This window comes from Ochotona princeps, chromosome 11, assembly GCF_030435755.1.
Source record: "Ochotona princeps isolate mOchPri1 chromosome 11, mOchPri1.hap1, whole genome shotgun sequence".
NCBI classification, from domain to species: Eukaryota; Metazoa; Chordata; class Mammalia; order Lagomorpha; family Ochotonidae; genus Ochotona; species Ochotona princeps.
In genome coordinates, this window is record NC_080842.1 from 10,576,408 (window position 1) to 10,602,902 (window position 26,495).

At 42.4% G+C, this 26,495-nt stretch overlaps 1 long non-coding RNA gene across 1 annotated transcript; it reads right to left on the reverse strand.

Moving 5' to 3' along the window:
- Positions 1-687: 687 nt before the first annotated feature.
- Positions 688-4,020, reverse strand: LOC131481411 (uncharacterized). Its single transcript, XR_009246312.1, has 3 exons — positions 3,934-4,020; positions 1,538-1,662; positions 688-771 (listed from the first exon to the last, which is right to left on the reverse strand). It is a non-coding gene; the product is annotated as an uncharacterized LOC131481411 (long non-coding RNA).
- Between the last annotated feature and the right edge of the window lie 22,475 nt (positions 4,021-26,495).

Consider the following 26,495-nt stretch of genomic DNA (forward strand, 5'->3'; position numbering starts at 1 on the left):
ACCAGGAACACCTTCTCCAATGGCCAAAGAAAGCTGGAATGGGAGGTGTATCTCAGGGTCTTGGGCAAAGGGCTCCATGCACGCTGTATCCAGCCAGACTCACATGGAAAACAGAAACTGGGCCCAGGAGGAACTGACAGAGGAGCATCTCAAGAGACACGCTGGCTGCTCTCTTGTTCTTTCCTTGCCCTTAGAATGTTTCTCAAGATCTCTGAAAATTTGTTCAGATAACTCTGACTAGCAATCAGTCTTAACCCAATTGACTTAGCAAATCAGAGGACTCAGTAAGAACAGGAAAACTAGAATTGACGCCAGTCCTGCCTTGTCACTCACCCCTTTACCCATCCATGTCCACCTTCCCAGGACGCATCTGGGCCTTGTCAGGGACCGGAAAAAATGAGACACCATAAGGGCTCTGTAGAACTTACCCTTTGTGTGGAGGCACCGAGGAGATCTAAACTCCACACAGACCCCCACTCCATCTGTACATTCAATTAAGCCACCATCTTCTAACTCATAAAGAGGTTGCTAACATAGGGCCGGCCCTTCTTTGGCACTTCCTAAGTGCTTGTGGATGCTTCCCCAACCTTCTTTACCTCTCCATGCCCACGGGCAGCTCTCTGGCCCATTCATGGTCTCTCTTCATGTTGGGTGACCCATACTCACACGTGAATTTGTAATCCCTCTCTCTATTTCAGATAGGCTCTGCCTTTGGTTGTGGACTGCATTATGCCTCTGCTTTGAATTCTTATTTTTGAAGAGGGCAAGAACCTGGAATAAAGATCAAGATACCTAGGTCCAAGGCGCAGCTGACTTTCAGCCCAAATGCACATGTGTTGGTAGCTAGAGTCCTCTTGATTCTGCTGCTCACTTTGTAACAGGAGTGACCATTCCCTTTTATTGCTCCTCTCCTGGGCAGCACAGAGGCAGCAAGCTGAGAATCAAAAGCATCACTTGAAAGATGTGCTTTATTTTTAAAAATGCACATGTTAGCTGACTCTCATCTCTTCTAACCCCTGCTAGGAGGAGATCCGAAAAGGCATGCACAGCCTTGCCTCTTCCCTCGTCAGTTCCCTCATGCAGCAGCAGGGAGGCAGGGTGCAACCCTGCACAGTCCTCTAAAGGTGCTTCTGGCCTGGTTCAGCTACATGCAGTATTGCTGCTTCATTTCAATGCATTGTGGTTTTTTTTTTTGCCTTTGCAGCCCTCCAAGGGAGGGAAGAAAGAGACTCAGAACCTGGCTAGTCTCTGACCCAGGGCACATCTACTTGACTGCTTTCTTTTCTACTTTTTTTCTCTTCTGTGCCCTCCTTGTATTTCTCTCTCCACGTTTTTATAGAGTCTCATTTGCGGTAAAGCAGAAAGTACACGATGTCCAGTAGCAGGCACTCGGGCTGCCAGATTTGATTTACCTGTTACATGCAGTAGATGGAGGAAAGAACAACTGTGGCTGGAGATTAGATTTCTTTTTCTGCATGTGTCCTGACCCTTGCCAGGAATCCTAGCAGTCCACAGCTCACCTCCTGTCTGAACTCACCCCTGGCAGAACTGGAGGAATTTTCATGGCTTCATGATGGGGGAGACGGTCCCTCAGAGGCAAATCAGATGCGGCTCCCAGCTTGTCAGCTCTGTCAGTCCCACTCAGAGCGAATAAGGCACATCCTGGGAGGAAACACCAGGGAGAAAGCAGTGGGATGTTTTGTCGGGAGTTGGGGGCCATCAGTGTAAGCCAAGAGAAAACGGGTTTCAGTGGAATGTCACCCTCATTCTCCCATTCCCGACTCCACCCTCATGGATTCTCAGGGCAAAGCAAGTTAAAACTACATGCAATGGCTGCTGTGTCTGGTAACATTGCTCCAAAGAACCCTCTCCATTCTGCTTTCATCTTGATGTAGGAATCATGATAGTTTGCACAGAATTAATACCTGCACATACATGAGATATATGTTTTTTTAAATTATCAGAGTTAAAGGAAAAGTAGAATATGGACTGTCAGAATAATACAGAACATGCTGTTTTTGTTTTTATTTGTTCATTTGTTTTGCTGATAGTGTAAAAGACAAGAGGAAACCAATTTTTCTTACTATTTGCACTGTGTGAAAGGAAGATGGCAATATAAAGAAAAAAAAATCTCTCCACAAGTAGAGATTAAATGCCAATGAATTTTAAAAGTAAAGAAAGTGAGAAAAATAAGCAAAAGCCCCTGTGAAGTTAAAATAAATCTAAGCTGCTCACTGCTAGACGGATGCAGTGCAAAGTCCTCTTTCATTTGTTCCTGATTCTGGTTGCAAGTCATCTTGCTAAAACCACCCTGAAATGTGACAGGTGTGTTCTCATAGCTCATGTCTTGGTGCTTTAGAAGACCTGATGAAGTACTGTGGCCACACATCATCCTTTCTCTCCTGCCCCTACGGTATCCCCAGCATCTGGCTTGCAGGTGGAGCCTGGGATTCGGAGGCATCCTTCTATGCACACTTCTGCCTCAGAATTTGTAGCAGCTCTGCCTCCTGTCATAATCAGATTGTAGATCCAGATACCTCGTCTGAGATTCTAACCTGAACACCACCTCCGGGGATCACATTCACCTGATTCCATAGGGATCTGAAGGATGAGGACTCTAATGGGGAAAGTCTACCCAGCAGAACCTCTGTTCCCAATCACTGTGGCTTCCAAGTGGACAGATGACTCCAGGCTGGATTTCTCATGCGATAAGATTAAAAAAAAAAAAACAAAACATTGTTTGCCTTGACTGGGATAATACTCTGCTGGCTCTGTCTTCAGACCAGAGAGGGTATACCTAAGAAGCCGTTGAACTTGACTGGACAATAAGATGCTGGACTCTATGTTTGGTATATGCTTGCAATGCGGGAATCTCAACTGAACTTGAGCTGTGGTTATGCAACAAGGTGGAGGAATCCACCATGGTGGGAGGGTTTGGGGAGGGGTGGGGAGAACCCAAGTACCTATGTAACTGTGTCACATAATACAATGTAATTAATGAAGTAAAATAATAAATAATTAAAAAAAAAACATTGTTTGCCTACAGGTATTGAATGCTTCTTTTGCCTCATCTGAAATGCCATTTTCCTCTTAATTTTCCAACTTCGGTAATCAACCACCCATTATAGAATTCTGCCATTGCTCCCAGGAGATGGAAATGGAAATGACTGTGAACTTTCAAAGATAATTGGCTTCCAGAATATCCTCCCGTTCACCCTTTCTCCATTCCCTGACACTCTTCTTGGACATCACAACTTGCGATTCTTTGGGTCCTTGATGTATGGCACATTCCAACCCCGGGAGTAGCGGTGAATGTGACCACTACCGTCTATATTTAGAAATCTACTATCTCCTGCTTAAGCACTGGCTTAAGTGCTAGCTCAGCTGAATTCCACTTATGCACAGCCTGCTCCCATCCACTCTAGTTGCTTGTGTTTCAAAGGTCCGTATCAGGTATTTTGAGTTGTCAATTGTTGACTGATTCTAGAATACATTGTCCGTGAGTTCCTATTTAAGATGAAAAGCCATTTGCAGTTTCTTTGAAGGAAACCATCAGGACCCATAACATATTCATTCAACAAATGTTTGTTGATTAATTATTTTGAGGCATTAGTCCAGATGTTCAGGACACAGAAATGAAATTGGTAGTTAATGTCCCTGCCATGAAACAGACAGAGTCAGAAAGCAATCAAAGCATCAGGAAAACAAGCATTCATGATTTCAGGTTCTGAAAATAACATAAACAGGTTCCTATACTGAAAAGGGACTGACAAAGAAAGTGTTTGCTATTTTAGACCATACAAGAGTGTTCCACTTTCAGATCTTGGAGTAAAATCATGCACCAATGGAAAGGTCATGTTTTAACTGAAGCATGAAATACACAAAGGCACTTCGAAAAGTTCATGGAAAATAGAATTCCAATGATAAGCTTACTTTGGCGCAGAAGAATGAGCATTTATGCATTCCTGTTCATAATACAGATTCTCCATAAACGTTTTGAAGACCATCCGTATGCGCCCATGAACAAGGTCAGGGGAAGAAGACATTAGCAAAATGGTACAGTCAGTGCACACACATTGAGGTAAGAATGACCAAAATCATTGGGCAGTGAGTAGGCTCCTGCAACCAGAATACTTCCAGTTGTGGGAATAGAGATGACTTTGTTAGCTACACTGAGGAATTTGGATGTTATTCGAAATACAGTGAGAAGATGTTTTAGCAGATAGATAACCACCAATACATGCTCACAGCTAACAGAGCAAGCCAAGAGTAGGTACTCCTCATGGCCAGGCTAAGGGAATACCACCATCTCACAGCCAAACTCCCACTAATAATGATGAGAAAAAGGACAGGAGTTGTGAGATGCGTACATGAGGATGTGTCTGTGCATCATTCTCCATTTGGCCTATAGAGTCAGTCCATCCAATGTGGCCAGATATCCCCAACACATCACATGTTAGTATTGAATATCATAGAGCACTCTCTTGACCTTCACCAATCTTGACTGCTTTAGGGCATGTGTTACTGGATACTTTTGTCAATGATAATAGGAAGTTGCTGTTTAACTAGCAGAGAAGAAGCCAGCATCTGCAGTGAGATAATAAAGGAATCCAATAAAAGTCCATTACAATCATGATAGGAGATGGCTGTCCCCAGCACAGTCGGTCTTCAGAGCATCACTGCAGGAGGCTGCAGTGTGCCTCTTGAGCAAGAGGAAGCTCACCCCCACTGAATACCTGAGCAAAATATGCTGGTAAAGATCAGGTATGTACGAGGAATCACACAAGAAACTCACAGTAAGAACACCTTGGCCTTTTGTTGTATTTTCTGCCAGCAGACAGTACCCTGAGAGACATGGAGCAGCTCGGGTGTTGAAAGCTGGGACGTTGGAGTCAGAGAGAGCTGCATTTGTGCAATTACTCTCCTCATGTTGGCTAACAATAAGAAGAGGTTCTCATTCTCATTCTATTCCAACTGTGTCCCAACTGCCTCCTCGGCTGCTACCCTAGTCAAGCCACTGCTGTCCCCTCCTAGACCTGAACAGCAGCTTCCTTCTGGAACTCCCTCCCAGGTTTCATTCAGCACCATAGACAGGACAACCTGTCAAAAAAAATCCTAAAGGTATAACTGGGTTTGCTTCCCTTGGCATGACAGACCTAGTGTCTCAGCTGTCCAAAGTAAAATAAGAAAAGAGACAAAGAACATTTTGCTTTGGAGATACCAGGCAGACACCAACTTGATCCAAGAGTTACATCTCTGGTGATAAGCCACCTGCACAGGAGGCACACTGAGGAACGGTGTGATGAGACGGGCAGAAATCCTCCCCTTGCAGCTCCAGCTCCCATGTGGATATTAATTAATGTCATGGCTGCTCCACTTCCCATCCAGTTTCTGCTCATAACCTGGGAAAGTAGCAGAAGATGGCCTGACTTCTTGGGACCCTGCACACACATGGGAGACCTGAAAAAACTCCTGGTTCCTGGATTTGGATCAGCTCAGTTCTTGCCACTGCAGCCAGTTGAGGAGTGGACCAGCAGATGAAAGATCCCTCTCTCTGTGTCTCTCCTCTCTATAAATCCATCTTTCCAATAAAAGTAAACAGGGCCCAGCACAATGGCCTAGCCACTCCAGCTCCCTGCTTGTGGTCTGGGAAAGCAGTCAAGGATGGCCCAAAGCCTTGGGATCCTGCACCCACATGGGAGACCTAGTTGAGGTCCCTGGCTCCTGGCTTTGGATCGGCGCAGCGCTGGCCCTTGCGGTCACTTGGGGAGCGAATCATCAGGCAGAAGATCTTCTCTGTCTCTCCTTGTCTCTGTATATCTGACTTTACAATAAAAGTAAATAAATCTTTAAAATATATAAATAAATAGATCTCTTCAAAAATAAAAGCGATAGCATACTTTGTTACAGCAAAATGGTAAAAAAAAAAGTTATTCTACTTTAATAAAGATGGGAAGGAAACCTCATACTGAGGTTGTTAAGAGCTATAGTAAGAAAATCTTCTGAGAAACTGTTAAGGATGAAAAAGAAGTTCACACTGGTTTGGCTATCACACCTCCAACTACAAAAATTAGAGTCACAGTGCATGATAAGTGTTTAGTTAAGAAGGAAAAGGCATGAGATTGCAGGGTATGGTAAAATCTGAAGTTTCAGATATCCAACAGGGGTCTTGGAATGCATTCCTCACAGAAAAGGAGGGATTACTGTAATTTAGATAATAGAAAAGTAACAATGTTAATGTCTCCATGTGGGGAAGTGTACCATGGCTACATAAGATGTTAACAGAGAAAATTATAAGAATAGTATATGGAAGCACTTCACTACCTAAGAAACTCTTCTCTGAATTTAAAATTATTCCAAAAGTTAAAAATAAATACAAAGAGGGCCCGGCGGCGTGGCCTAGCGGATAAAGTCCTCGCCTTGAACGCCCCGGGATCCCATATGGGTGCCGGTTCTAATCCCGGCAGCTCCACTTCCCATCCAGCTCCCTGCTTGTGGCCTGGGAAAGCAGTCGAGGACGGCCCAATGCATTGGGACCCTGCACCCGCGTGGGAGACCAGGAAGAGGTTCCTGGTTCCTGGCTTCGGATAGGCGCAGCACCGGCCCGTTGTGGCTCACTTGGGGAGTGAAACATCGGACGGAAGATCTCCCTCTCTGTCTCTCCTCTCTGTATATCTGACTTTGTGATAAAATAAATAAATCTTTAAAAATAAATAAATAAATACAAAGAGAAGGCAGGTTGCTTTATTCCTCCATTCCAGCTCTCAACAGTTAACTCATCTTACTGACTGGCCCATCTAGACCTCAGTGGCATCTCAGACATCAACAGCTTTCTTCCATCACACAGGCTCACACTAGAAATTTTGCAAATGCTCCTGATTTGCTCCTGATTGAGACCCTTCCCACAGGCGTCACGCACTTCCCAAAACTCTCTCCCTCTGTTGTTTGCATGCTCAGATCCCTCCTTTAAAGACTGATTTGCTTATTTGAAGAGCAGATCAGAGAAGACAAACTGAAACAGAGAGAAAGAGAGAGAGAGATCTACTGATTTACTTCCCAAATGGCCACAGTAGCCTGGTCTAGACCAGGCCAAAATCAGGAGCCAAAAAAAAAATCTCCATCCTGGTAGTCCACATGGTCTCAGGAACCTAGGTACCTGCATCATCTCCCACTTCCTTCCCGGGCCCATTAGTAGGATGCTGGATTAAAAGTGGAGTAGCCATAACTCAAACAAGCTCTGGTACATGGGATGCTAGCTTCACAGCAGCTTTCCCGACTGCACCAGAACACCAGTCCTCCCTCAGTCTCTGGGTCTTTTCTTATTGGAGCCTGCCCTGACACTCCTTCTGGAATTGCTGCCTCCCTCTAACACTTCGCAACAGTCTCCCTGTGCTTTAGTTCTCTTTAGTATTTTTTACGTCTAACATAATATATGTTTGCTTTGTTTTGCCTGTGTCTTTTCTGCTATAACATAAGCTCCAAGAGACAGAATTTTTTTTTTATTATTTACTGATAAATCCCCAAATGTTAAGGTTGTGTATGCCACATAGTAAGAGGCATAAATACTTTTTTCTAAAAATTAAAATGACTTTAGGGATTTATTCAACCTCTCAACCTCAGTCGGTTTTCATAAACATTGAGATACTATTCAGCATCATAAGGGTTTTTTTAAAGTGTATTAAAAAATGCAAAATGTGGTACACAGTGAAAACTGTTTTTAGAAATTTCATTTTATTTCTGGTTATTAGATAACTTATATAACTATCATTAGCACTACCAGTTACCATTTCTAGCATTGATTGTTCACAAGAAGTGAGAGGTTTCCACCAAATTAAGATGAAGCTGGGGATCTATGTCTTGTGCTTAACCCTTACATCACACTTATGGAGAAAATGCAGTGCTCTTTTCTCTATTGGAATAAGTGGGGCTCTATCTGCAGCACTGGCAGAGAAGCAAGGGATATTCAGGAGGTAGATTGAGGAACACAATTCCAAATCAACACCTTAGGATTTATTTTGGGGACTAAAGAGAAATTGGGATGCTTTTTAAGTGACACCACAAATCCCAAGGAAATCTTTGACCTCCTTCTCAAAAAATGGCTCAAATGATCCAGTCTGATTTCTAAAAATGAGCTCTGACTGGCTTGTATCTTTCCCTGGCCATCTCATGCATGGTCATTTGTCAGGCACTCTCCCATGTGGATTGACCTGTAATCTAGTTTAGGGACACAAGTGGGTGACAAGGAGAATCAATTTCATGCTATCATAAAAACAAGAGATGACACCCATTGGATCTCTTTGTCTGAGAAAAGGCAAAAGAAGGAAAACACCACCATGAGAGTAAAAAAGACTTTGTGTCTATGAATTTACTTTGGGGCCAATGTTGTATTTCATCTCCCTTCTTGGCCCTTAAAAATGGTAATGATGATGATAATACTGTTTACCATTGGAATGCACGTGGTAGCATGGTGGGATACACCATCACATGAAACCCCCATATCAGAGTGCCTGGTTTTAAATTCCTGCGATCTTGCTTCTTGTTCCCTGCTAATGTACCCAGGAAGACAATGGGTGTTAGATCAAGTACTTGACCCTTCCCACCCAGATAGAAGAGAGGAAGAGAGTTCCTACCTTCTGACTTCAGTCTGGCCCAGCCCTCATTGTTGCAAACATTTGGGGAGTGAATCAGCAAATGGAGATCTTTCTATTCATTCTTCTGTCACGATGCCTTCCAAATAAATAGAAACATACATGTGTTTAAAGTTTATTACTATCACTAAGGACTTTGAAGTAAAATACATCATTGCATACTGTTTATTATTATGGTCTTATTATCAATGTTAAGATGTTATTACTATGAACTATATGCCAGGCCCTATGTTAAGCGCATTGCATGTCCTACTTTCCATTAATTCTCACAACACAGTTATAAAGCAACTCCCTTTGCCCCTGTTGTTTTCACTAAAGAAACTAATGCCCAGCCAGGTTGAGTTACCAGCCCATCTAGAATGACCATGGAGCCAGCACACAGACTACATGCACCCTGTGTGTGTAGAGTGCAAAGTGGAGACCTGGTGCTTGAAGCACAACTGTTTATACATGCTAATTGGGATTAGGTTTACATTTATTCTGTTTAGGTCACAAATCTCATTGTCCAGGTGTGCATGTCAGGTCTGATCAGGAACAACTGGAGCTTGGAATTGAATTTCCTGTGCCCTTTACCCTCAACAGCTTGCAGGTTAAAGCTAAACTCATGTGTTATCCATCTCTGCAGCTAAGCACCAGAGACGCTTATTGGCTTAAAAGTTGAATAGCACAGAAGACGTTCTCATCCAAACAATACCCTTTTGTCTTCCTTAGCCAGACACTTGGGGTGGTGACATTCAGGGAAACTAGGTACTACCTAAAGCACAGGTATATTTTCCAGGATCTTCTTTGGGATGAGAGAGGAGTCCTTAGTCCTTAGAGAGAAACAGGATCAGTTAGTTTTAATAGTCTTTTCCCCTTTCCAGAGGAAGAAGCCTCGGAAGCAAGTGGAAACTAATCTGTTGAGAGCCATCAGACACAAGCAGATTTATGTTGCATAAATGAACATGGGGTCTGGAGGTCCCAGCCCTTCCTCGCAGAATGGAAATGTCAGTCCTCAACTCCAAGTGCTGGCTGATTGATGGCTGGGACTGCAGGAGGCCTTTAGCAGGGTCAGAAGTGAATTACAGCAGTAGAGTTCTACGTGTGATCAGCACGGGTGATGGTCAGCCCATAAACCTCCTATGGCTCCAGCCCAACTCACCCCCACATGTTGTGAATACTGATTTCACGCTGGCTGATTTTTATCCTTGTAGGTCTTCAGAGAGGACAAGAACAAATAAGAAACCATATTAACTAGAACAACAGAAACCCTAATTACAATGACATTCAACACACGATTAGATGGGTGAGCTTCTAAAAGTTCATGGAGAAAATGGGCTTAAAAGAGAAGTTCACTTCACTGAAAAAAAGGGGGGGAAGCTAAAATTCTCATATGGCTTTTCTCATAATGTGCATTTTCTGTGCACTTCTTGAAGGACTCCTCTGTGCATAGATTTCAATTTTTTGCAGCAAAATAAATGTGTCTTTAAATTCTATTTTCCATGAACTTTCTGTGGTGTCCTTGTATGCCACAAAGAAGAGAGAAAGAAGAAAAAATGCATCTAACAGGTTTCTGTCTTGTCCATCATGGCTAATTGTTCAAATCTATAAAGGGTGGGGGAGGAAAACAAGATGAGAAGGAATCACAGCCCAAGTTGGAAGAATGCCTCCTGGCCCAATGTCAGTCGCTCTCTCCCAGGGGGACCTCCTGGGTTCGAGGAAATCACAGAGACGTCTCTTTAACGTCACTGACAGTGACCTGAAGCATCTCTCCTTTGGTGCATGAACGTCCAGATATATTCTGTCCTGGTTCTTAATATGAAAACTGCAGAATGCATAGATTTATTTTTATTGTAAAGGCATATAAAATGTACAGAGAGAAGGAGAGCCAGAGGAAGATCTTCCATTTGCTGGTACACTCCCCCAGTGCTTGCAGGGGCCACAGCTGAGCCGATCCAAAACCAGCAGCCAAGAACTTCTTCCAGGCCTTCCATGTGGGTACTGGCTGCTTTCCCAGGCCACAAGCAGGGAGCAAGATGGGAAGAGGAGTACTGGGATACAAGCTGGTACCAATCTGGGATCTCGGCATATGCAAAGTGAGGGTTTAGCCACTCAGCCGCTGCGCCCAACTATAGAATTTATTTTTAAATATTTAATTACTGTTTCACCTCCAGAAAGAATGTGAAATATATTAACACACAAAGAACATGTGAGAGAAGAGAGAGCCTGTTCTTCTGTCCAGTGCACCTCATGCTTTTTTCAGAAACACAGCCTGGCCAAGCTTGGGTCTCCTGTTGTGGCTGGAATGAAGCTGATTAGCAAGCAGCAGAAGGAGGCAGGGTGGAGACGCCATCAGTCTCCTTGCTGAGATCAAGAGACCCAATGCCTCCCCAGCAGCTTCTGAAGAAAAGAGGAAAGCAACTGTGAATGATAAAGCACAAAGATTTACTACCACACAAATCATGGCCTGCAGGTGGGTCCTTCAAGGGTCAAGATGCAGACATTTCGCTTAATACGTTCAATGCTTTTTGCAGTTAAACTAATCAGTTTTTGAAGACAATGTCTTCTTTTTGTGTGTTTTTATTGTTATTATCATTTATCATTTTATGGTTTGTAAGCATAGGGATTTCCCCCCTCCCTCTCCCCTTACTCACCTGCATAAGTGAATTACAGCAATAGAGATATTTTATCCACTGTTTCCCCCTCCAACACTATTTTCCCCATATTGTCACAATATAGTCCTTCAGCAATAGTCACAGGTTCATCATTCTGCTATTTAAGTGTAGTATGGCAATATAGGCATAGGTAATGGTAGAAAATCTGGTGTCAAATTGTCAAGGAATATTTAGCAATTTCATTGGGAGTTCCTCCTTTTATTCAGAAGAAGATATGTGTACTACCATGTATCTTTCACTTTCTGATATACTAGTGTCCTTTATACAGTTAATCTATGAGAAAACATACATGTTTACCTATATAACTACTTGGATTTTTATTTTACATGAATATTGTCTTATATCAGAGAGAACATATGATATTTGTACTTTTGGGACTGGTTTATTCCATTGAACACAATGGCCTTCAGTTGGGACCATTTTGTTGCAAATGGTAGATTTCATTCTTTTTAACGGCTGAGTCATATTCCATGGGGTAGATGTACCAGCTTCTGTATTCATTCCTCTTTGGACAGGCATCTGGCTTGTTTCTATTTCTTTGCTATTGCACATTGTGCTGCTGTAAATAGAGAGTGGCAGGTCACTTCCTTATATGCAGATTTTACTTCCTTTGGATATATTCCCAGCAAAGCGGTAGCTGGCTTTCAAAGTAGGTCAATTTTCAGTTATCTGAGCACTCTCCATACTGACTTCCATAAAGACTGAGTTAGCCTATATTTCCACCAACAGTGGAGTAGGGTATCTTAAAAAGATACCTTCTATCTGCTTTGCAGATGAGACAAAGTTGAAAGTCAAATTAATAGAAAGACAGAGCTCAAAGCAAGAACTGGTGCTTGAAAAGAGAGATCAAAAATTTAAAAAATCAAGTATCAGAGGACACTGCTATGGCACAGTAATGTTAAATCTCTGCCTGTAGAGGCACCAGAGTTGGAGCCAACTGACCTATTTCTGATATAGTTTCCTGCCAATGCACCTAGGAAGCTAGCCGCTAATGGTCCATGTGTCCCATGTTAGAGACCCAGACGGAGTCCCAAGCTGCAGCTTGGCTCAGTAACTCAAATATATTATTCATAAGAAAAGACTATCAAAAATACTAAAGAAATATGTTCAACCACACCAATTAAAATAACAATAGCCTATATTCACCTACAGAACATTTCAAAATTACGCTTCATTTCAGTTAGGATAGATTTGGAAAAGTGATTTTCAAAGATATTCAGCCATCTCCACCAGTAGCCTAGAGTTACTCTTATCCATCAACTCACTTCTAAGAAACTTTCCTAGAAGATGTGCAAGATTTGCCTGCCAAAGTGCTCCTCTTGGCTTGCCATTTCTTATGTACAAAGAGAGAGAGAAAGAGGGAGAAAGAGAGAGAGAGAGGAGGAAAACAAAGATATGGAAATAGAAATATGGTGCCTGGAAGTGGGAAAGAGGAGAGGCGCAAGAAAGAGGGACAGGACAGAGAGTGAAAGAGAAGAAAAAATAGGAAACACAACGTTACTTAGGAAAATGATTAATTGCTAGATATTCATTAAATGAAACTTTTATAGATGACTGTGAACCTGATGGTTTTATATATGTTAAATGAAATGAGAAAATACTATGATTAAGTGTTTTTTAAGTCCTAGTGCTAAATTTCACATTAATCACTATTAAACCTCAAGCATAAAAATATCACCTGTGAGAGTTGTGATTTAACAGAAATCCATGTGTGAAAGAAAAATAATGGGCTGCCTAGACTAGACATGGAGCAAGTGCCAGAGTTTCCAGCAGATGATCTGGAACATACAAAAAGCCATCAGATAGTACCTGCATTATAAATGTTTGCAGGCCCAATATGTGGCTTAGCCTACATCTCTAAAAACAGAAACCAAAACTTAGCTGAGATAGTACTGCTTTCACGAAACAGCAGAGCAGAAAGGTTAGGGAAAATGCAGCCATGAGACAGGGAAGAAAGAAAACAGATAAAATAATGCACAGCCTTGCTGCCCACGTGTTCAACCATTACGGCTAATTGTCCATTTACACAAAAGGTCTTCTTCCATTTGGAATAGACTGCACATTGGAACACCCATCGAAAAGGTAAAAGGGGAAGGAAACCCACTAGCTTTCTTCTGTCTCTTATCTGTCATTGGTGAACTCTTACCCTCCAAGGAGTCCATATTTGCACACCCGTGGGTGTCATCTGGCTCTTCAGAAGCCAGATCTCACGGCCAGTGACACTTCATCTGAGTCCTGCATCGATCAGGGAATTGTGCCAGAGCCAGTGTTGATGTGGTGAGCATCACAGCAGCACCCTGGAGAGCAGGCCATCCTGTAGGAGAAAGGGAGACGTAGGACATATCATGAGGTCTGTCAGTGGTGAACTGTGTCAGGACTCCATACAGCAAGTGACAAAGCACTGTGAAAGCAGGTAAAGCTCATCAAAGCTGGAAAAGTACCTAGCTGGGCTCTGATACAATTTTTCAGCTATTTTGGAATGTTTGATGTATTTAATGGTACCAGTGGAAATTCTGTGTCTTGGACAAGTAGTAGAATCATCGGTCTTGGTTGTTTAAACTTGAACCACCAGCAAAACATTGGGTTCCATTTCAATTGTCCTACACGCAGCACATAAACAAATGGAAAATGAAAAATATAGGGCGGGTGTTTTGTGTTAAGATGCCACTTGAGATACCTACATCCCAATTCAAAATGCCTGGGTTTGAACCGTGGCTCCACTCCCTGTCAATCCTATCTTGCTGCTAATGCACACCACGGGATGTAGCAAGAGAGGGTCCATGTGCTTGGATCACACCTGAGAGGCCTGGACTGTGACCCCAGCTCTCCTGGCTGTGACCTGGCCCAGCCACAGCAACTGCAGGCTTTTAAAAAGTGACTCAACAGATAAGACATTCTCCCTCTCCTTCTCTGTCTCTCACTCTCTGTCTCCCTCCTTCCCTCCCTCCCTGCATTTCCCCTCCCTTCCTGCATTTCAAATAAATAACACAAACCAAAATAATAATAATAATAAGAAGAAGACAATCATAATGAGAAAGAACCTGGAGAACATTTATTCAAACACATGTTGAAGGCATTGTGATTATATGTCAAGAAGGACGAGGAAGAATGATTAACGATCTTTACATTTTCTATCAGCTGTTAAACTACAAAGTTATTCAATATTCAGTTGAGAGGTATGAACTCAAGAATCTGAAGACTAACCAATGAAATTTAAATAGAATTAACAGGAAGTGTTCCTCATTCAAAGAAGCTAATAAGCTTTTTACCATCACTATCCTGTTTGGGGTAACAATTATCTCTTACAATAAATAATATCTCAATCTAAAAAGGTAAAGTTAGTCAAAAACTTAAAACGCTAATAATACCAATGGTGATAATGGAATAATAACACTGTTTTGCACTCATACAGGACACTGGGAATGCAAACAATATGTTTTCTGGTTTTCATAACACTCCCAATGTAGACAGAAGAGATGAAATTTGAGGTGATATAAAGGAAGAAAGAATTGCTCTGTAATACAGGGGCAGTAAAAAAGATTGCAGCCTTAGGAATGAGAAAAACACAACAATTATTTGTTCTGTGTTCTGCTTACAGGCAGCAATATCTGTATTCTTAGATTAAGTGTGAGAGCCTCAAATCATCTATTGCTTGCAGTATCCTCTCAAGCCGTAGACTGCAATGTGCAGGCTAAACAGTATCTTGTCATGTTCCCGGGCTGCAGAGAGGCATCCGTCATTTCTGATGGGACAGCTTCTACAACCCTTTTGTGTATGTTCAGCTGCTTTAACGCACTGGTCATGGCTCCCTCCTGATCTTTTTTTCTGGGTCCCAGCAAGGTCGCAATGCTCTTCTTTCCATTATTTTTCCCAGAGTTTCAGATCTCTGATTTACCTCTGTCTCATGCTATAGGAGAAATGCACCCATGTTCCCTCTACCCAGAATCCATAGAGTTTGCAGTTAGCTTACCTGGACTTAAAGTTGAACAGTTATGCATCACTGGATAAGGGGGATTTGCCCTGAGAAATGAATTATCGGGTCACTTAACTCTTGTGCAGACATCATAGAATGTATCCGTCCCAAACAAGACAGCTGTGACGTCACTAGGTTATATGATTTTTTTAAGGTCACCCTTCCTCATAAGGACTGTTGTTGGCTGAAATGGTATTGTGTAGTATGTAATCATATCCAGAGTGAACCAGCTACCTTAACTACTGCTGCTCTGTTTCTTCTTCCTCTGCCTTTAAAAGTGATATAAAGCTATAATGACTAGAGATCAATTAACCCTGAATAATTAAAATTTGACAAAACATCACCTCCAAGAAACTATGCACTAGTATTATACTAGAAAACAATACTGCGTCTTATGCCAAACCTCTCACAGGACATAGCTCTCACAAAATTTCACCGCATCTTTACCTGGGCCCCCTTAACATCCCAGAGAATGCCCTGTCTCCGTGGACCTTCTGCCTGTGCCCTGTTCTGCCCTGTCTCCTTCTCAGGATGGTATCCTCTTTTCAAAGGTTCCAACATTCTCCTGAGCCTGCACACAATCCTGATCAACCATCCCCCGATGACCCATAATACCTACTGTGTACATTGAAATACCTACTTCTAGAAACATTTGTCACATGACAGCAAATTTTATTCTTCTATTTTATTCTCTTTTTAGTCTGCACACTTGTTAAAATCTTTCTTTCCGACTCATTGGAGCCATTTCCCAACCAGATCGGAACTTGACCCTGGACCAGAAGATCTTGCTGGGCAGTATAAGATTCTGACCTCCAGCAGGAGGAAAGCTGCAGAGAGGGCCCCAAGTACATGAACTCAATCTACCTTCTGCTACCCAGAAAGACACAGTTCAGCAAGCTGATGGAAACTTGGAGTTTTATGCAAGTTCAACCACTGACATATCCTGTCAACTAGGGCATACCACCTGCTTCCAACTATTTCCTGGTAAATGGAGAAGAATAAAAGCCCTCAATGACACCACAGAATTTTCATTAAAAAAAAAAAAAAAAACCAAGAATGTCTTCCAAGCCTTTTGAAAATGCTCCGTGACCCCCTTTGAAAGCAATCTTCTCTATCAAACAACAGTGTGCCACAGATATCATGAGGAATGTGACAAAGAAAGCACACCGTTGGATGCAGACGTTTGAATTGGTGGTTAAGATACTAGTTCAGATACCTGCATCCCTACCAGAGCTGCTGGGTTTCTGTTTCAGCTCCTAGCACAGCATCTTGTTCATGCACAGGCATCAGGAGACGATTCAAATCTTGTCTCCACAGTGGAAAACCTGAACTGAGTTCTTGTCTATTGATTTTGGCCTCAGCCCAGTGTGCAACACTGTAGGCATTTACGAGTGGTCAGTGTACAGGGAATGAGTGTCTCCACTCTGACTTCACAATCAAATACACAAAACCCTTACAACATATAATACTCCATCTGAATTTTTTTATATTTCTGACCTCTGGCTCCTCGGCAAAGCTTAAATAAACATGTTCATAAGACTCTCATCCTCAAAAAAGAATAGAAAGATAAGGAGAGGTAATATCTAGATATCTGGCATTTAATCTCAGAAAGCTAAAATACAGTCTTAAATCTAGGATGAATTGAAGAGCTTTTCAGTATTTCACAGAAAAGGAGTTCCAAAGAGATCAAGTAACTTCTTCAGTTTAATTCCAGCTTATTGCCTTCAAAGTCCACTCTAGTCAAAAGTGGAGCTGCCTTTGGCAGTTGGTGCTCAAGTAAAGTCTGACTAACAATTTAGTTAGGTTGGGACGAGCACTGGAACATGCAAGGATGGGGCACACACGTCGCTTAAAGTTCTGGATTCAAGTGAAAAGCAAAAAGTGTATCTGGCATCACTTTTTGTCCATTGTAAATCAGTCCTATTATTCCCCTTCCTGCATGCACGCTTGCTTGCCAGGACACTGTGTATCTCTTCTTACCAGGCACCAAGTCTTCCCATAGCCTTGAATCTGAAAGGTCTTATGCCTTTTTTTTTTTTTTTTTTTTTTACTGACATGTGTGCTGAATGATGTTCTGCCAGTTCTGGGCCTTCACTTTCAGAGATGTTGTCCTTGTATGGCCTTGAACGATTGCTTTGATACAAAAATGGACTGGACTTTTATTGTCATCATACCAGCCAGCAGTCACATGACCACGAGATGTCTAGGAGGCCAGCCCATCCCCTACTGACATGCGGCTGACCTGCATTTGCTTTCCTATTGGAAGCAACCCATAGCTCACACTTGGCTTTCTAATCATTACACTTCATTGCCCCCATTAGAAGTTTATGTGACCTAAATAGCAATCAAAAATACTGTAATATAAGACTAACTAGCACAATAGAGTAATCATCCACCCTGTGACACCAAATCTCATTTGAGTGCTGTTTCAGGCTCCAGTCCTACTCTGCATCTGATTAAGTCCTGCATATGGCCTGGGAAAGAAACAAGGAATGACCCAAGTCCTGCTTGGGCCCTTGGGCCCTTGTACCCATGTGGGAGACCCAGAAGTCGCTATTGGCTCCTGGCTTCAAATCAGCTCAGTTCTGGCCATTATAACGATTTAGGGAGTAGACCAGCAAATGGAAGAGCTCTCCCTATCTCTCCTTCTCTCTCTGTAAAATCTGCCTTTCAAATGAAAATAAATGAATCCTTAAAAAGCAAGAAAGACTAAGTTTTTTCTATAGGTGAAAAAAGAAGCATGGTGGTGGGGTGGGGGAGGAAGACAGTCTTGAGGAGGAAATTAATCCTCCTCAAAGAAAAATGTAACAGACTTAATCAAGAGAGTCTGGTCCAAAATTAACAGCTTGGAGAAATGGAACTCTTTGGTACATTGCCCACTACCATATACACAAAGCCAGAGCTACTCTCGCTTCCCCACCTCAGATCTCCATGCACACCTTGGGGAAACAGCAGATGTACTCACTGAATGAGCACAGGCCTGTTGAGAAAGAGAGGAAACATAGACATTGTCATGGGTGGTCTATCTGGAAAATCTATCTTTTTCTGTCTATGATCCAGTTAGAATATGGGCCAACTGGAAATCCTCAGGCACTAATACATGCATCTGAATCTCTAAAGCAGACACAAAATGAACACTTCTTTTAATGCAGAGCTGGGAAGGAAGTGGGCAGAAGCTGAGAGAAGAACACTGGGTTGGTAAGTCACCTGCACTCCATGTGTGAGCTCCTCCAGGGGACCTCTGGCACAATAGAACAAGAAGAAACGGGCCAGGACTCTTCAGGATCAAGGCACAGAATCAGTACAATATTATTGCTGATTCATTTTGAAACAAAGAAAAGAAATTGACCAGTATCCAAAGGAGCTGAAAAACCAGAGGAGATTTGAAGCAGAGAGGGAGCAAAGTTGACACACAGAAGCCATTTCTTCAGGGAGAGCAACTGCCAAGGCCGTGCCCAAGGAGCAGTGGGGAATTTATGTGATCATCACAATCTAGCCCAGGTGGTGTCTTAGCCAACTGAAAATGAATAAGAACTACAGCTACACCTTAAACAGCCCATAATTTCAGGGAGAACTAGGTGAGGCCAGGACAGCCAGAGACTTTCTTTCCACACACACCCTCATCTAATCAAACCAAGAATGAGCATCAAGATTAATTCATACCAGTCCTGGACTCCAATAATAAATCTTATTGGGATAGATAGCAGCCGACAGACAAGGAACACTCACCTTTCATTCACAAAAACCAGGAGATGCTTCACTCAGGAACCAAGCCTTTCATTCTACTTTAAGTCATGGGAAGCCCCATTTGTCCCACTCTTCTTACTCTTTCACTCTGCAAGGTTTGAGGAATTGAATGTCAAAAATAGATGTTTTCTGCAGGGACTCACCATTCTCTAAACAGAACAACAAAATGATCTCTGCGGATGAAATAGTATATGAATTGGGTTCGAATTTACTTTGTCGCTATTAACCAGCAATGCATTTGCCAGAATACCTGAATGGAAAAAAATTAGGAAAGGTTTAATTTCTCTGTATATCAGAATTATGGAAGTAATTGACCCCTGATATATTCATCCCTAGAAATGGATACTTTCTCAGGAAGCCTGCAACATTTAATGACTCATCCAGAAAGCTCCCCATCATATTTTTCCTCCACCTCTGACTTGGAAGTCAAATTTGGAAGATGATGAACGGCACTTTCTCCATCTGTTTGAAAATATTCTCTTTAGACTTTGGTCCTTACCTGATTTGTAGTGCTATCTCACTCTCCTTTTTTTTTTTTCCAAAGGAAATTATTCAAGTTATAAGTACCTCACAGCCTATTGTGAGAATTCAATTAGACAACAGATGTGAAAGTGTTTTGGAAAGTTCAAAATGTTATGGAAATGTAAAGTCATCTGACATGCTATTAGATCATAACAATCTACATGTACTAATAAGCATTGCTTTCTCATTACCCAGGCAGATCCGCAGGATAGGAATAACACTGGGTCAGGTTAGTACTCTCCTGTTACAGTTCCAGCTCCATCACTGCTTGATGGCTGTAACCCTAGGAAAGCCCTCCCCACTCCTGACTTGAGGCTCTCATTAGTAATGTGAAAAGTGGACCTTGGACATTCTGAGTTCTAAATAAATGTCTTGTTGATTCTCTTACTCCAATGAAGTTTTAAATTATGGAAGGATAGAACACACACACCATGTAGATGATAGATAGCATAGATGTAACTATGATAAATATTTAGATAGTTACGGATATATAATTGTCAATATCTAAGATAAACCAAAGCAACCTTTTTTTTTGTTTTTACTTATTTTATTTTAAAATCAGAGGGAAATAGAGATCTCCAATCAACTGGTTCCTTTCCCAAAATGTTTGCAAGGCCCAGGAACTGGGAAATCAATTCAGGTCTCCCACAAGAATGTCAGGGAACCAATACTTGAGCCATCAGTGCTGCCTCCCCAAGTGTACCTTAGCAAGAGTCAGGAAGTGAACACAAACATTGCAATATGTGGAACATCTCAGGCAGATTTGTAATGGTAGGGCCAATTACCCATCCCACAGACTTACTCACCTTAGAATGAACTTCATCTCAACCACTTTGAATCTAGTTATGCTCATCTGTATGTTCCTTTGGGTCATCTATATGTTCCTTTGGGCCTGTCTGACCTATCACAACCACTGCCCACAAAGGCCCTCTGTGAAGCCTTTGTAACCTAACCTCTGCATTCCCTGTTTAACTCTTCCTCTCAAGTACACCAGTTGCTCTTTGTGCTCCTTCATCACCAGACTCAACTCCATCACCTCTGCCATTTGCACAGTAGCAATCCTCACTGGAAAGCATCCACTCTCTTGGAGACATCATGTTACAAAAGCTAACAAAATAGCACAGGTGTTCATAGAACTCAGCCTGAAAGCATTCTCTTTTTTACTGATTGATAAACAGAGTATCAGAGAGCTCATTGATTGTATTGCCTAAACTTCTAGTACTAAACTTGTAACAGAATTTCTAGAACACTTGCAACAGAAAAGATACTGGATTATTGTTTGTCCATTAAATAAACTTTATCAAACACATAACTATTTTGTTTTACTAGATTTCACATATAGTATTATGAGTCACTATAATAATACACATTTTTAAAGACTTGTTTATTTGTTTTTGTTTGTTTTGTTTTTTAAGATTTGTTTTTATTGGAAAGTCAGATATACAGAGAGGGGGAGAAACAAACAGAAAAATCTTCCATCCAATGATTCACTCCTCAAGTAGCCACAATGGCCAGAGCTGTGTCCATCTGGAGCCAGGAGCCAGGAGTCTCTTCCAGGTCTCCCGCACAGGTACAGGGTCCCAAGGCTTTGGGCCATCCTCGATTGCTTTCCCAGACCACAAGCAGGGAGCTGGATGGGAAGCAGTGCTGCTGGGATTAAAACCAGTGCCCATATGGGATCCTGGTGCTTACAAGGCAAGGACTTTAGTCACTAGGCTACCGCTCCAGGCCTAACACTAATTTATTTGAAAGACAAAGTACCATCTGCCTGGATCAGAAGTGGAGTGGCAAATTCCCTGTTGAACACACACTTTGATACAGAATCCCAGTATTCTAGCCAGTGACTTAACCCACTGCTTAACACTGGCCCCAGGAATGCACAACTCTACAGTCCTATATTAACTCAAGTTCTTGGGCCATAAATTAATTTAGATGGAATTTTGGGGTCTCTGGCCCAGTATAGGGACACAGCAACTTACACTTCCTCCTGCAATGCTATATTCCATGTGGGTACCAATTCATGCCCTGGCTGCTCCAGGACTGACCCAGCTACCTACTAATATGCCTGGGGAAGAAGTAGAGTATGACCCACATACCTGGACCCTTGCCACTCATGTGGGACATCCAGTTGGAGTTTTAAGTTCCTGATTTTGACCTGGCCCAGCTGTGAGACCAAGGGGAGAGCAGGCGAACCTGGTAGGGGAACTGCAGTGAGCTCCCCTGCTGGGCCACTATTCCCACTCCTGAGCTTGAGAGCTGGGATGGGGGTAGACCAGACTGGGCAGGGCTACAACACCTGTTGATCTGCATGTAAGCTGGCTTGGGGACAAGCCAGGCTAGGTAGATAGTACCTCCTGGTACAGGCATAAGCCAGAGTGGGTGTGGATTAATTGGCCTTTGCTGCAGCATCAGCTGGCAAATGCTGGCAGGGGGGTGGGGGGAACTGTTGAGCTCCACTGCAGTACCACCTGGAGAGTGCAAGATCCAGGAGTGGGAGTGAGCCCATTAACGAAATAATAGCACTTCCCTCTTGGGTTGCTACTCTGACTGTTGAGAATGGGAACCAGGACCAGGACTGACACAGGCATGCATAGATAGAGTGTGGCACCTGCTAACACCTGTGTGGGCTAGATAGTGAGACTGGTTGGGTTGAACTAAGTTTAAATGCCCATTGGCATATATGAGAGCTAATGGGATGTGGGACAGACTGGAGGAGTCTGCTGTACCTACTGGCAAGCACGGGAACCAGGACAGGAGGTGGGCCTGGTGGGGTTATTGTGGGTCGCTCCTGCTAGGCTACAACTCCCATTGGTTTGCGTGGGGGCCAAGTGTGCAGTGGGAAGAACCAGACTGAATTCCAAAGCACATTAGTTTGTGTAGAAGAGAGGGCTGGAGGCAACTGACACAGTAATTGCAGCGAGGAGTGTGCATGAAGGCCGCTTTGGGTAACAGACTGTGCCAGACCCTGTATTAGCAGTCACACACAAGAATCAGGTCAGAGATCACCTCAAGTGAAGTTTTTTTTTTAATCCCCCCTAATGGAACCACTGGATTCTGAACCCCAACCATGGAGAGAATTGCAGGTGCCATGGTCTGACCACGGAGTACATGTGACAGCTGGGCCTCCTCAGTGGTTTACATGGAGTAATAGACGGCATATCCAGGTGCACACGGAGGATATGGCAGTGCACTGGAGTCTGCAGAGGATGCCTGATGCTGTAACAGAGGTATTGTTACAAGTGTTGGCTGTGAATACCTGGGCAAACAGAGACTCTAAGGTGGACTGTCAGTCAGTGGAGTCTGGGGATATTTCATCATGATTGGAGTGGTAAAATCGGTAACAACTGTTGAACTATCAAAACCATTTGGCAAAACCTTCAGAGCATGACCCACATGGGGGACCCTGGGATGGTTTGGAGGCTAGGTGTGGCTTCTCTCCTTATCTCTCCCTTCCCCCTAGATACAGGAAGGAAAGAAAAGAATGTGAAAAAAAAAGGTCTCACCCACTTTCCTAAAGGAAAAAGGGGCCCTTGACACCTCACATCCTAATCAAATATGTGAAAATTATTTAAAAAAAATGAAATTTATACCAAAAAAAATCAGGTAAAGTCAAATCAAATCTCAGCCTTTGTATCATTAAATGTCTCTTCAAGTTTCTGAAATTCTCTATTGTCCATTCTAAGTTGAAGAGATTGCCACACATCTAGCAATCTAATGAAGATTGAAGTGGGATAATGTATGACATGCCAGCACAAAGAAAGGTCTTACTAATTTAAAATACTCTTTATTTGTTTACCTCTTCTTATTGGAAATGCAGATTTACACAGAGAAGAAGAGACAGAGGGAAAGATCTTTCATCTTCTGGTTTACTCCCCAAGTGGCCACAACAGCAGGAACTGATCCGAACCAAAGCCAGGAGCCAGGAGCTTCTTCCACGTCTCCCATGTGAATGCTGGATCCCAAGCATTTGGGCTGTCCTCGACTGTTTCCCCAGGTCACAAGCAGGGAGCTGGATGGGAAATAGACCTGCTAGAATACAAACCAGGGCCCATATGAGATCCTGGTACTTGCAAGAGGAAGATTGGCCAAGTGAGCCACAATGGCAGGCCCAACAATTAAAAATTCTTGCAAAGATTAGTATTACAAGATGAAGTTTCCTATTCAAAATCCCCCTTTAAGAATTTTCCATCTCCATGATATATTCAGTGATTCAGTATATAAACCAGACATGCCACCTTTGTATTTCTGCTTGTGTAGTCTACCATAAAGTTTCTTCCTTCAAATTTCTTTCACCTAAAACAGATATTACTGATCCCTCAAAATACTGTATTTTGTCACTGACATGCTCAAAGAAACCTCCCTGACCACCTTGGTGCAAATGAGCCTTCCCATTGAATTACTGAATCATCTTGAACTCATTTCATATTCTACCTGCCCCTTAAGTTTAAACACATTACAGTTTGTTACACATTTTAAAATTCATACTCAGTGCATCCCACTATTTAAGTTCTAATCAGAAATACAGCCATGATTGTAGAGTATGCCAGTTATGCCGTAAGTCCAGGGCTGTACTGAGAGTATGCACTTGATAAATATTTGTTAAATTGATAAATAAATAAAGGGCTGCATTAATAAAACAGAGAAGCAAGCGTTGGCACAAGAATTAATGAAAGTTAGAGTCATCGTTTGGAGAGCTGAATGCTAAGAAAAAACAGCGACATGATTAAAGTGGATAGTGAGAAATTCTGATCCATCAAGGCTGCCTGTAATGAATTCTGGCCGAAGAGTTGAGAAGCAGAGAGATTAGCCAGGAGTCCTGGCTAAGAATTACAGGAAGGGAAATCAGTCTGGAATAACGGAAGCATTGAAATGGGAAATCTCGGTGAGCATTTCACGCAAAGAAATAGGTGATTGAGTAAGTACACCTTGAGAGGTAAGCAAAACCACAGGCATATCGATGTTTTGTGACAGGAAAAATCTAAGACTGTGAAAGAAATGGGGAAACTTGAAAAAAAACATCTGTGGAGAATGAGAACATGTTTTGATATGCTGAAGGTAGTGTTGTGCATGCAAATTTGGATGTTCAATGAATCAGCATTGCAGCCAAAATAAGAAAACTCCTTCTAAACTGCTGGAAAAGATGGAAAACTCCCAGGAGCTGCAATACTATTTATTGCCTTCTTAATTCTGATTCCCAGAGTTGCATAAAGTTTTAACTTGTTCAAGAGATAAGAGTCTCCTGATGGTATTTATTCATCAGTTCCTCAGTTCAGGTGTTTTTCTGTTTTTGTAAATAGCCAACAAAATCTTAAGAACAGAGGAAGTAAACATGTCTCATTGCTAGCAGTAATACTCTGGTGTTCTGATTCCGGCCCCATTATATCAAGGTTATAAATGTTGTGGGTAGTATGGATTGACGTATGAAGAAATTTACCTAAACTTCTAACTAAAACAGAGTAGCAGGGGTTACAGTTTCCTTCTCATATTAAGTAACCAAGCCCCTCCCCACAAACTTGCACAGATTTCCAGTACTAGCTTCAAATAGAAATGGTGCAAATCTCTGAGAGATGTAAAACCAATCACATGAACATAACTAAGGTCCCAGCTGAATATCTCAGGAATGATTTTAGGTCACAACGAGGGGAGGAGGATCACAGGTGATGTCGGCCACAATTGCAGAGCCAAGAAGCCAGAACTAAGCCATCAACACTGGTAGAAGAGGAGAGAGAGCTACCTTGAGAGAATGCCAGAGATCTGCAGAGGGCAGTGATGAAGCTACCTAGGAAAGAAACACAAAAGCAAAACAAAAACAAAAACGAAAAACACCCAAAGGATGTTTTTGAGGAAACAATGCCTGGGCTCAAAAGAAAATCCAGGGTAGTGACCATTCTCACCATTTAGACTGAAAAAGATTGTGATCCTCTGGACACTAAATACAACAGAGTAGTCTCTATTCTGTGAGAGGATGCATTTCCAGGTCCTCATCTACTCAGCTAATTCCTGCAAGTGACTCTCAAATGAATATTTTCAATATAGGCTTTTCTAACGGCCTTACTAGCATCACTTCTATGGACTATGTCCTACATATAATCATTCCATTTTATTGCATGACGGCTCCATTGTGTCCAATTGCTGGCCTCATCATGAAGTTGGTTTTGGTTTTATTTTGTGTTTAATTTTTCTTATCACTTACATATGAAATCCATCATTAAATCTTCATCAGATGCCCAGAGTCTCCCCACTGATTTTGACTTCCTCTGATGTTACTCTGGTTACTCTGCCATCACCACCTACCTGACTTCATTTCCTCCACCTTCCCACTTCAGAAAAAGATATGATTGACAGCAGCCAGCTCTTCACCCAAAGCCATTCCTCCCTGGGTTTCTTCCTGCCAGCCCCTAAGTCTAAAGAGTTACTGAAGGTGGACAATTCCTACTCCAACAGTGGCCTGAACGCTTGCACAACTGCACTTAGGGAAAAGCTCTTTCTGTCCACTCTCCCTCCTTCCTGATTCTCACAGGTGAACACCTGCATAATACTCTCAGGACTCTCATGAACTTCTCCTCGTTTATTTGCCACTGAAATTTCCCCTAAAAAATTGTTTTTATTGGAAAGGCAGATTTATAGAGAAGGAGAAACAGAGGAAGGCTTTATCCACTAGTTCACTCCTCAAATGATCACAATAGTTAGAGCTGAGCTATTCTAAAACCAGGAGCCAGGAACTCCTTCTGCATCTCCCATGTGGGTACGGGATCCCAAGGCTTTGGGCCGTCATTCGCTGCTTTCCCAAACATAAGCAGGGCGCTGAATCCAAAGTGGAACAGGTAAAACATGAGCCGACACCCATATGAGATACAGGCACTTGGAGGTAACAGATCAGCCATTTGAGCCATTAGACCCTAATTCTTTCACTGCTAATCTTACTTTTTGCATCAGCTTCTTAGAGCTTAT